Here is an 11,535-nt window from a genome sequence, read left to right on the forward strand (position 1 = left end):
GCCCCTGAAGATGTGAGGCCGACCCCTCCTCCGGGGCAGGCTCCTGAGAAAGGCCCAGGAAATCCGGACCGAGAGAAAAAGAAGGCCGGGGCAAACACCCAAGGGAAAAATCCCCCCATCTAGAGAGTCGGGCCCCGTCCCCGGCCACTCCCTAGGAAAGAGAAGGTGCGCTCCGTCTCAGGACAGGGCCACCCGACCAATCCACAGGGGACGCGGCCGTAGGGTACTAGGCCCCGGTATGCCCTAGGGCAAGCTAAACGGGAAAGGTCTTTGTACCCCAACGCTTCGGTGAACAAAAATCACCGGGAACACCTGCATAACGAGGAACACCACGCCCTTAGTTCTGGGGACGACATGTCCCGGGTGGACCTGCGCAATGGGCTGAATGCTCGGAAAGAGCAGGCCCATAAGGAAAAGATCCGCCCCCAAGGTGGTGACCTTAGGAACAACATCAACAACAGGAGGAACGAGAGAGTCCCCCTAGAGGGTGGCGTGGCCAGGCAGCTCATGGAGCAGCTGGCCGCCTTGAAAAAAGTCACGGACCGCTTGGTCCGCAAACAAGAAGGAGCGAACACTGACTCCGATGAGGAGGACAAAGAACCCTGTGCGAGGCACATTCTGGACGTTGTGCTCCCCAAGGGGTTCAAGATGCCGAGTCTCACTGCCTATACCGGGAACACGAACCCCAGGGATCATCTGTCCCGATACAACCGACTTATGACCGTGGTCCACGTTAGTGATGACGGCAAGTGCCTCTGTTTTTCGATCACTCTAAACGATCCCGCCGAGGAGTGGTGGAAGAGACTCAAGCCAGGATCCATCCAATCCTGGTCAGGGCTACAGTCGGCGTTTCGCAAGCAGTTCGTGGCCGCCATGAGAATGGACATGCAAATCAGTGCCCTCGCCAACCTTAAACAGCTCCCCGCAGAGACACCGAGGGCCTACATCCAACGTTTCACCGAAGAGGCCTCCAAGACCAAGGTGGACGATGGGCAATGCTTAGTGGCATTGCAATCCGGGATCTGGGCCGGGTCCCCCCTCTGGGATGACATGCAGCGCAGCAAGGCGGCTACCTTAGAGGAATTCATAAGGAGGGCCCAGGGGTTCATCAACTGGGAGGAGGCTCAGATCCAGGCGTTCGGGTGGCCGCCGGCGCCTCAGCCCAATGCCCGGGCATTCTCGGGGTACGGGGTACGGGGTACGAGGTACGGGGTACAGTTCCCGGCACAGCCCTACGTCACTCCCCCGATTGCCCCAGGTTCGGCGGCTACGCCCGGGGTTACCTATACCATGCCTATAGTGTACGGTCCTACCTCTTCAGGATACGCCCCGGTCCAGTCCGCCCCTTTTTCCGGATATGGAGCTGCACCAGTCGGGTACATCGCCGCCCCCGTCGGGGCCCAACAGTCCCAGGCAGGGGGAACTGAGGCAAGTGCAACCCCCTCCTGGGGGAAGAGGTCCAGCAAGGGCCAAAATCGGTCTGAGCCGGCTAAGAAAGGCAAGAGTGGCTACGAGCCCTAGTATTCGGAATACACCAATTTGGTGGACACCAGGGAGAACATCTTCCTGGCCACAGAAAGGGCAGTTCACTACCGGAAGCCTACCCCCATGTTCAAAGGAGGGAGGAATCCGAGAGATACCAACAAACAGTGCGCTTACCATAAGGATGTGGGCTACACGACTGAAGAGTGACGGCAGCTCAAGGATGAGATCGAGAATCTGATCAAGCTGGGTCATCTCCACCAATGGGTCAGGATGCCCGTGGGAGTCCCGGGTCTGTCAGCAGTTCCTGAACAACCCGCGATCCCGGGCGCTCCCGGAGCATATCCGCCTCAGGGAGGGTATGCACAGGGCCTGGCGGCACAGACCCCTCAGGGGGTCCCCGTTGCGCAATCACCCGGACCTGGAATGCCTTATCCATCCGGGACTACACCCCCCGCGTAGACGGACATATGGCCACCATTTCGAACGGGCCTCACCTGGGAGGGCCGTCCAGGAATGATAAAAAACGCTACCTTAGCGAGCTCGACCACGATCAGGAGGTGTGCGCTCTGGTCCAGGCCCCGGCTCAGCGCCCGAATCTAATGAACCTCCCTGTCACCTTCACGTAGGACGACGCCCGTAACGTCCATTTCCCGCACCATGACCCTCTGGTCATAGACACCCAGATCGCCAATAAGCTGGTGTCCCGGGTGCTGGTGGACGACGGAAGCTCCGTCAACATCTTGTTCAAGCCCGCCTTTGTCGCGATTGGCTTGATCGAAGCGGATCTGGCACCGTGCCCAACCCAGATCTATAGCTTCAATGGGGACGCGATACTCCCCATGGGAAAAATCCAGTTGCTCATAACATTGGGGAGCGAGTTGCAGCACTCGTTCAAGTTCTGCGCGTTCATAGTAATGGATTGCCCCACTGCTTACAATGTCATTTTCGATCGGCCCACACTAGTCGAGTTCGGGGCAATCACATCCATTCGTCATCTTTGCATGAAATTCCCTTGCGACAATGGAGGGGTGGGAATAGTACGGGGAGATCAGAAGAGCACCCGAAAATGTTACCACGTGTCCGCCCGACCAATCTACATGGTCCGGGAGGAACCCTTCGAGGAAGTCATCGGCCCGGTTCCTCCTCCCCCGGTTGTAAGAGTGGCTTGGGAGGAGGACGAGCTGGACCCGAGGATAGGAGACGACCACGTCCTGGAGCCCATGGACGAGATTGAGGAGGTGTGCATTAGTGACACCAATCCGACCAGGATAATCCAAGTCGGGAAAAATCTGCCGGCAGAGGTCCGAGCCACCATAATCGCCCAAGTAAAGGAGAACCAGGATATTCTAGCCCAGTCTCATTCAGATATGACGGGGATCGACCGTAACATCATCTGCCATGCATTGAATATTGACCCAGACGCGACCCCGGTCCGGCAAAAACGAAGGCTCTTGGGAACGGAGAGGGCTGAGGCCCTCAAGCTGGAAGTAGAAAAGCTGTCGTCGATCAACTTCATCCGCGAAGCTGTATACCCCGTATGGCTGGCCAACCCTGTTCTGGTACCAAAGCCAAACAGGACATGGAGGACATGCATCGATTTCATGGATCTCAACAAGGCTTTCCCTAAGGATTGCTTCCTGCTTCCTTGGATCGATCAGATGGTGGATGCGACATCAGGGTACGAGATCTTAAGCTTCATGGACGCGTACTCCAGCTACAATCAGATTTCTATGCACGTAGCATACCAGTTTCCAAACTGACAAGGGGATATCTGCTACATTTTCATGCCCTTCGGGCTTAAAAAAGTCGGGGCCACCTATCAGAGGCTCATCAACCGAATGTTCCGAGCCCAGCTGGGGCAAAACATGGAAGTGTTATCCCCACTTCCTACCGTGGGCCCGGGATCACGATCCATGCCCACTAGCTGGCCAATTAAGGTTGGGCCCAGTCCGAGTCGTGGCAAGGAGTATGATGGATATCGACAGCTCAATTCTGGGCGAGGCCCGGAAGGCGTACGGGGAGTATTTTCCGGGACGGTCATTCGGGAGACGGTACAACTAGCTGGGGGTAACAGTCGGGATCGATGCGAACGGTCCCGAAGCCTGGTAAACGATCCGGGCTCCTGGTGGATGATCCAGGCTTATGGTAAACGGAGAGGGACATGGGTAAACGAACCCGGGTCGAGTCCCCAAGGGTGGCAGGATAAAGCATCCGTGACCCTGACTTCGCCCCATGAAGCGTGGGAATTGTCCCCACGTTTCACCTGCGGAAAAGGCCACCTTGGGATTGTACGCCGCTGGTTCAGACCTGTGCCACCACTGCTCTGACCGATCTTGTCCCCTAAATCTGCCTCGTAACTCGAGATGCCCAGACCAAAAGCTCCAATTTGTCGGATGATAGATACGGTTTGGGCTGGCCCAATGGGCTCAAGTTAATGTTTTTCTTTTATGTTTTAATTCTTCTGTATTGGGCTTCCGGTAGAGAAGCCAGCAGTATTTATACATTTATTGGGCCCAGGTCAGCCCGGATCACGCCCAGTGCACCTGTGAACCTATGAATACATGTAACAGAGCATTGGAGAAGGGACTTTTGGAGCGGGTATACAGTTACTCTGCTAAAACTAAGAGAAAACTTCATTGTTATAGATTCTCTAAGCTCTAATGCAACTGTCTCGTGGACTAAGGCTCATTAACGCCCCAACCACGTAAAAATCTTGCTTACAACTTCTAAACCCTTTCTCTTTAATCTCTCTTATCTTTTATTATTATAGTTTCTGAAAAGCTCGGTAAACACGAAGCAACTTTGATAATCTTGACGAACTCCTCATTCTGTCTGACAACAAAAGCCCCAGTTCTATTGAGTCTACTCTTGCAATATCAGATCGCATAGACTCATGCCATAGAAGGACTCAATTTTGGCAACCTCGCTTTGAAGAGCTACCTCGTGAGAGGTCACAGCCGAAAACTTTAGTCGAAGAGGTTCCAATTGTTCAATTGACCCAACTTCCTAAGGGTTTGAAACATGCCTTCTTGGGAGACGGTGAAACCTTTCCAGTTATCATCTCATCCAACCTTCAAAATTCTCAAGAATTGCAGTTACTCGAGCTATTGCGAATGCATAAATCTGTGATAGGTTGGACGCTTGCTGATATCAAAAGTATTAGCCCTTTAATTTGCTCCCATCGAATCAATCTGGAGAATGAAGCTATCCCCCGAAGAGACCCTCAGCGGCGACTGAACCCCACGGTGACAGGGTGGCGCATGTGCATTGATTATAGAAAATTAAATGCCGCCTCCCGCAAAGATCATTTTCCACTCCCATTCATTGATCAAATCCTTGAACGTGTAGCTTTTCATCCCTTCTATTGCTTTCTTGATGGCTATTTTGGCTATTATCAAATTTAGATTGCATTAGAGGATCAAGATAAGACCACTTTCACTTATCCCTTTGGCACTTTTGCTTTCCGGCGTATGCCACTTGGCTTGTGTAACGCACCAGCTACTTTCCAAAGATGCATGATGAGCATCTTTAGTGACATGATCGAAAAATCAATGGAAGTATTCATGGATGACCTAACGGTTTTTGGAAACTCCTTTGAGACATGTCTTCTTCATCTTGAAGTTGTTTTAAAACGATGCATTGAGAAAGGACTTGTACTCAATTGGGAGAAATGCCACTTCATGGTATCTTCTGGCATAGTCTTAGGCCACATTGTTTCTGAAAAAGGAATTGAGGTTGATCACTCCAAAGTCGACCTTATCTCCAACCTGCCGACTCCTAAGACTGTCAAAGACGTTAGGTCATTTCTTGGTCATGTTGGTTTCTATAGGAGGTTCATACAAACATTTTCCATGATTACCCGTCCGCTAAGCAACCTCCTAGCCAAAGATGCCACTTTTGAATGGAAACCTAAGTGTGAGGAATCATTCCGAACGCTTGTCAATTCACTCACTTTCGCTCCCATCATTCAGTCACCCGATTGGAGTCTTCCTTTCGAGATCATGTGTGACGCCAACAACTTTGCTATGGGAGTTGTGCTAGGACAACGAAGGGAGGGGAAACCCTTTGTTGTCTATTATGCAAGCCGAACTCTCAATAGTGCACAAATGAACTATTCTACTACTGAAAAAGAGTTGCTTGCCGTTGTCTTTGCTCTTGACAAATTCCGCTCTTATTTGATTGGATCACCTATTACGATCTTCACAGATCACTCCGCCCTTAAGTATCTCCTTTCCAAAATTGATGCTAAGGCACGATTAATACGGTGGATCCTTCTCCTGCAAGAATTTGATATAACGATCAAAGACAAGAAAGGTGTTGAAAATGTCGTCGCGGACCACTTGTCCCAACTTGAATTCAGCGATCCCGCTGACGGTCCACCTATTCATGATGATTTCCCCGATGAACAATTACTTTCTTTTGCTAAGTTACCATGGTATGCTCACATTGTAAACTACTTAGTAGCAGGTGAACTCCCATCTGAATGGAGTTCACAAGACAAACGCAAATTTCTGGTCGAGGTGCGCAATTTCTCTTTGGGATGACCCATACTTATTCAAGTATTGCCCTGACCAAATCATGTGAAGATGCATCCACGACGATGAGGTGTCTAGTGTGCTAAACTTTTGCCACAATGATGCTTGTGGTGGTCACTTCTCTGTGAAGAAAACCGCTGCAAAAATCTTACAATGCAGTCTTTACCGGCCCACTCTGTTCAAAGACACCAATGATTTCTGTCGTTCTTGTGTAAGGTGCCAAAATTTAGGATCCTTCTCTCGTCAGCACATGATGCCCTTGAACCCAATTCTTGTTATCGAAATATTTGATTGTTGGGGGATAGACTTTATGGGACCATTTCCACCTTCGTTTGGCTGCCTTTACATTCTTCTCGCTGTGAATTATGTTTCCAAATGGGTCGAGGCTGTACCATGTCGAACAAATGATAACGCTACAGTTGTCAAATTCTTGAAATAAAATGTGTTATCAAGGTTCGGTACTCCTCGCGCTATCATCAGTGATCAAGGCACTCATTTTTGCAACAGATCCTTTGAGGCTCTTATGCGCAAGTACGGTGTACTTCATAAAGTTGCAAATGCCTATCATCCACAGACCAATGGTCAAGCTGAGTTAGCCAATTGGGAGATAAAACACATATTGGAAAAGACAGTAAATCCCGACCGCAAAGATTGGTCTACACGTCTTCTAGACGCTCTTTGGGCATATCGCACTGCTTTCAAATCCCCTCTTGGGATGTCTCCCTATCGGCTTGTCTTTGGAAAAGCCTGTCATTTACCTGTCGAGCTCGAGCATAAAGCGCATTGGGCTATCAAAGCCCTAAACTTTGATCTGAATGTCGCAGGTATCAATCGCAAACTCCAGTTGTCCGAAATTGAGGAGTTGAGAAACGATGCATATGACAATTCCAGGATTTATAAGGAAAAATTGAAAATCGCTCATGATAAACAAATCTTGCAAAAACACTTTGAGCTAAATCAAAAAGTGCATCTGTATGATTCTCGCTTGCACTTGCACCCCGGTAAACTACGATCGCGATGGACTATCCCATTTATCGTGAAACAAGTATTTCCCAACAGTTCTGTTTAGGTCGCAGACCCAACCGATGGGAGAATGTTTCGAGTCAATGGCCAAAGACTGAAGCATTACATTGGGAGTGTGAGTCGTGTTAAGGAGGTCCTTCTTAAGGACCCAATCTATACACTCTGAAGATTTGAATGGTTTGCGTGTTTGTTCTTTTTATTTATTTATTTTTTTGTCTTTCTTTTATTTTTGTATGCTTTCGTTTTTGTATTCTGTTTGTTTTGGGGTATTGTTACCAGGCTATTTTCGCTCTCACCTCATGGACATGGTCATCATCCAGGTGTTCTCTTTCCTTACCTTTTTCATTTGTTATTCATTTTGACATTGAGAACACTGTCTGGTTTTTGGTTGGGGATGGTGAGCATGCATTGGCTTTCATTTGGAAAATCTTATTTTTGTGTCATTAGCATTCATTTGGAAAACATTTTTGTCTTGTTGAATTTGTAAGTCAAATTTTCTCAAAATTATCCAAGCATGAGTATAATTTGTTGGTTTGAGTCAGTTCTTACTATGTTTAGCTATTAAGAAGTGATTTTCAGAGTTCTTTTGTGCACTTTCCAAACATGTGATAAATTGGTTGTTAACACAAATAGTTGAGAGAAATTTCAAGTTTAAAGTTTTTAATTTCTTGGTGAGTTGTGAGAGTTGAGAAAACAACTTTTTGAACTTTTATTGATCATTTGAGTTCGTAAAGTCACATCTTTGGAATTTAAAACATGACATTTACTAGAGGGATGTTTTTCATTTGAGAATGAGTCTTTGTAATAATTTTTAAATATATGTTCAATAGATTTTGTTTGTAATTTCCTTTCATTTTTGTGTTGTCTCTTGTAAAAAAAAAGAAATGAAAAAAAAAGGGAAAAGAATGAAAAAAAAAAAGAAAACAAAAGAAAAAGAAAAAAAAATAATAGATAAATGAAAAAAAAGAAAAAAAAAAGAGAACAAGAGCAACACTTCCTTCTATTATTTTGTAGTTGTTGAAAAAATATATATATATTTCTATTACTATTATTTTGTGTAATTGTATCAAAAAAAATAAATTTTATTATCATTATAGTTCACTTTCTTATTTATCATTTCTAATTAGTTGTCATTTTGTTTTTGGAGTTTTCTCATGTAAATCTCAAATGTTGTTTGTCATTTGAATTCCAATAAGTTGATTTGCCTATCTTGTGATCAATATTTGTTCAAATTGCTTGTCCTAAAAAGTTTATCTTTTCTCATTTGAGCGTAAACTGTTACATTTCCAACTCCAAGAGTGTAATCGTTCCCATACAAATACTTTCAATGCCTGTGAGAAATTTGGAGTTGAGACCTTTATACTTTTGAGATTTTTCGATACTATTTGTGTTATGACTTGTGATAAAAAGAATATGGTTTGGTGCACACACACACAACTATAGTAGCTTAGATAGTAATTTCTGACTTCTTGCTGATACTTTGAAAATGCTTAGATGATTTTGCTTGGTTTGACTTGATTATTCAACTTGACAATTTTCTTTTTCGCTTGAATTACTAGGGACTAGCAATAAACTAGCTGGGGGTTGTGATTAGTGCTCAAAAATATCAATTTATTAGTTTTAAAGTGTAAAATAAATTAAGTTTAAATTAAAATTTTCATGAATTTGTTGTAATATTTTTTTTTAATTGAAAATATTTATTTTAATTTAATTTATGTTTGATTTTCAGGAAACAATTTACATTTCGACATTAATAAAGAGTTAGAAGAAAGAAATAGTAAAACTGAAAAATATAGATGAAAAAATGAGATTCTTGAAGTAATATTGCCCAGGCCCAAGCCCAACAATTGCCTCTGCCAAGCTTCCCCAGCTTTCTCCTCCAACCGTCCACACCTTCTAGCCATCTTCAGCAACGCCCAAGGCACCCAGCGGCCCAGCCTAGGCCCAAACGCAGGAGCTTCAGCTCCTTCACTCCAGCGGGCCAGCGTGACCCTCCAGGTCCAACGCATTTTCCAGTCCTCCCAAGCAACCCAGCAGCCCAATCTCTTCAGCCTTATCTTCTCCCAGCCAGCGCCTACGTGGCGCCTCCCCATTGGCTGGGAATGGGTCAAAACCCTCTTGTGTCACCAGCTACTTTCAACCCATGTTTTGTGGGTATTGGGCTTTGCAAAATTACTATTTTGAGCTTTAAAGCTCATGTTTTTGTGGTATTTTAGGAAAGGGAAAAATGACCATACACCAAAATAGCTAGGTTAATATTAATAATAAGATTTGATTTTTCAAAATCATATTTTATTATTAATATTTCAGATTTATTTTGTAAACCCCATTTTGTTGTTTAATTTCTTTTTAGTCTTTTTATCCCTCTATAAATAGGGACTCCTTCTTCACAATTGGTGTGTAATTTTTAGAGTAAAGAAACTATAGCAAAATTTCTACTCACTTTCTTCTCATATTTTCTTCTTAGAATTTTGTGAGAACCATGAGCATAATAGCCTAATCTTCCTAGGAAGGTTAGGGATGATTCCATATGCTAGTGATGTTATTTTGCTACTTTGATTTACTATGTTCTTAATATAAAATATTTGAGTTATTTATGTTCTTTCATCTCCATCTCTATTTTGTTATCTTTATTTACTTATGCTAATAGTATATAGGATTAGTCATGCTCTTTCTATGTGATTCTAATTAGTAAAAGTAATATTGATACATAATTTTATGTCTAATCTTTTATTGCATTATTGCCCTTAGGTATTTTGTCATTTTTAGATTTTTCATAAGATTAACATTGTGTTTTTAAAGTAAAGAACTTTATAACTCAAATGGACTTTTGTTAGAAAATAATATGGACTTTAATGTTAGATTTTTCAAGTAAATGTTGGGATCTGAACTATTTACTTGTGTATTTTTGTAAATCAAGTAACCAAGTAACTAAGCAAGCATATGGATGATTCTTGAAACCTTTCCATTTCTCAAACTCTTGATTACTTCTTACCTTTATTTCACCTATCTCATTTTATCATTTCATAAAAAAGACAACATCAAAATCTCAAACATCTTTTCATTTCCATCTTTTTATTTATTTATTGTTACTAATTTTTGTGTTATTTTCTACTAATCTTTTGAGTTTAGGTTACCTCCTTGTGGATCGATCACCCGATTATACTACAACCACCGCTTAGTGGTTGTCACGATTTGGGCGTTAAACACGCGGCCACAGCTCAAAATATTCTCGCGTGCTTTTTCTACGTGATCTTTAACTCTAAGCTCAAACCTCGGGTTTAGGGACTTCTAAAACACTTCAAACTCGTCCCAAACTTCATTTTCTCGAGTCCTATCATTGCACATCAATTCCTAACCACAAAAATACATCAAATTCATCAATAATACCTTATAAAATATTTTATGACTTAAAAATCAAAGACTCGTAAAACAAAGCTATAAACACCTAAAAACACTTGAAATTAATATCCAAGATTATCTAAATGCAAAAGGATAACAAATATAATATCCAAAATTTCCTTATCAAATTCCCCCACACTTAGACTTTGCTAGTCCCTTAGCAAAACAACTAATAAAAACTAAAAACTAAACAAATAAAAACATAAGTAATGGTTTTGTCGAAAGCGTTAGTTGTCTCAAAGATTGATCAAACAAATACTTCATAAGAAAAATTCAAATTCCACATTCCTCATAATTTCAACTCAATGCCTAGTCACCACTTAAACTCAATCTATTTATGATAATGCACAATTAAACCTACCAAAACACAAACATTTGAATCAATTTATACATGCCATAGTATGTTTTAAAGTCTCATATATAATAATATTTTCATGAAAAACATCCACTCCATAGACATTAACCAATTGTTCTCCACTAATGTAAACACACATAATCAAGAATCAAAAGATATTTAAAAGCTTGTAATGTAAGGCTAAGGTTGAAGGTAGATGAAAAATGAATATTTAAGCTTAAATCACACCATAGCCTATATATTTTTTCTATTCTCTAGATATTCCCACAAACTTCCCATATACTTCAAGAATACACAATCTCTCTCTTTCCTTCTTTTCACATTGATCTTACTATTTCCCCCACACTTATACTTTTGCAAAACTTTTTTTTCTTTATTTTCAATTCAACTCAAAGGGAAAAATAGTAGATCATATACTTTCACATTATAATACAACAAACCAATACAACTTCCCCTTCTTACAGTCCATAACCCAAACCACCAAATCAAACAATCATATAAAACTATGGTGTAATGGGTCACGAAAAGGATAAAAAATTTAAGCTGCAAAAGTTTTAGATATTGGCTTATAAAAGAAAAAGATTAGTCATTATGACTCAAAAATAGGAAACTAGGATATTTAATTTCATAGGTAAGCTTGAAAGGCTCAAACAATCCAAAGAACATGCCTTAATCATCTTCCTAATCATGTGTACTTAGGATTTCGCCTCAAACAATTAATCAATAGTTTCTAGA

The sequence above is a fragment of the Humulus lupulus genome, chromosome 5 (genome assembly GCF_963169125.1).
Source record: "Humulus lupulus chromosome 5, drHumLupu1.1, whole genome shotgun sequence".
NCBI classification, from domain to species: Eukaryota; Viridiplantae; Streptophyta; class Magnoliopsida; order Rosales; family Cannabaceae; genus Humulus; species Humulus lupulus.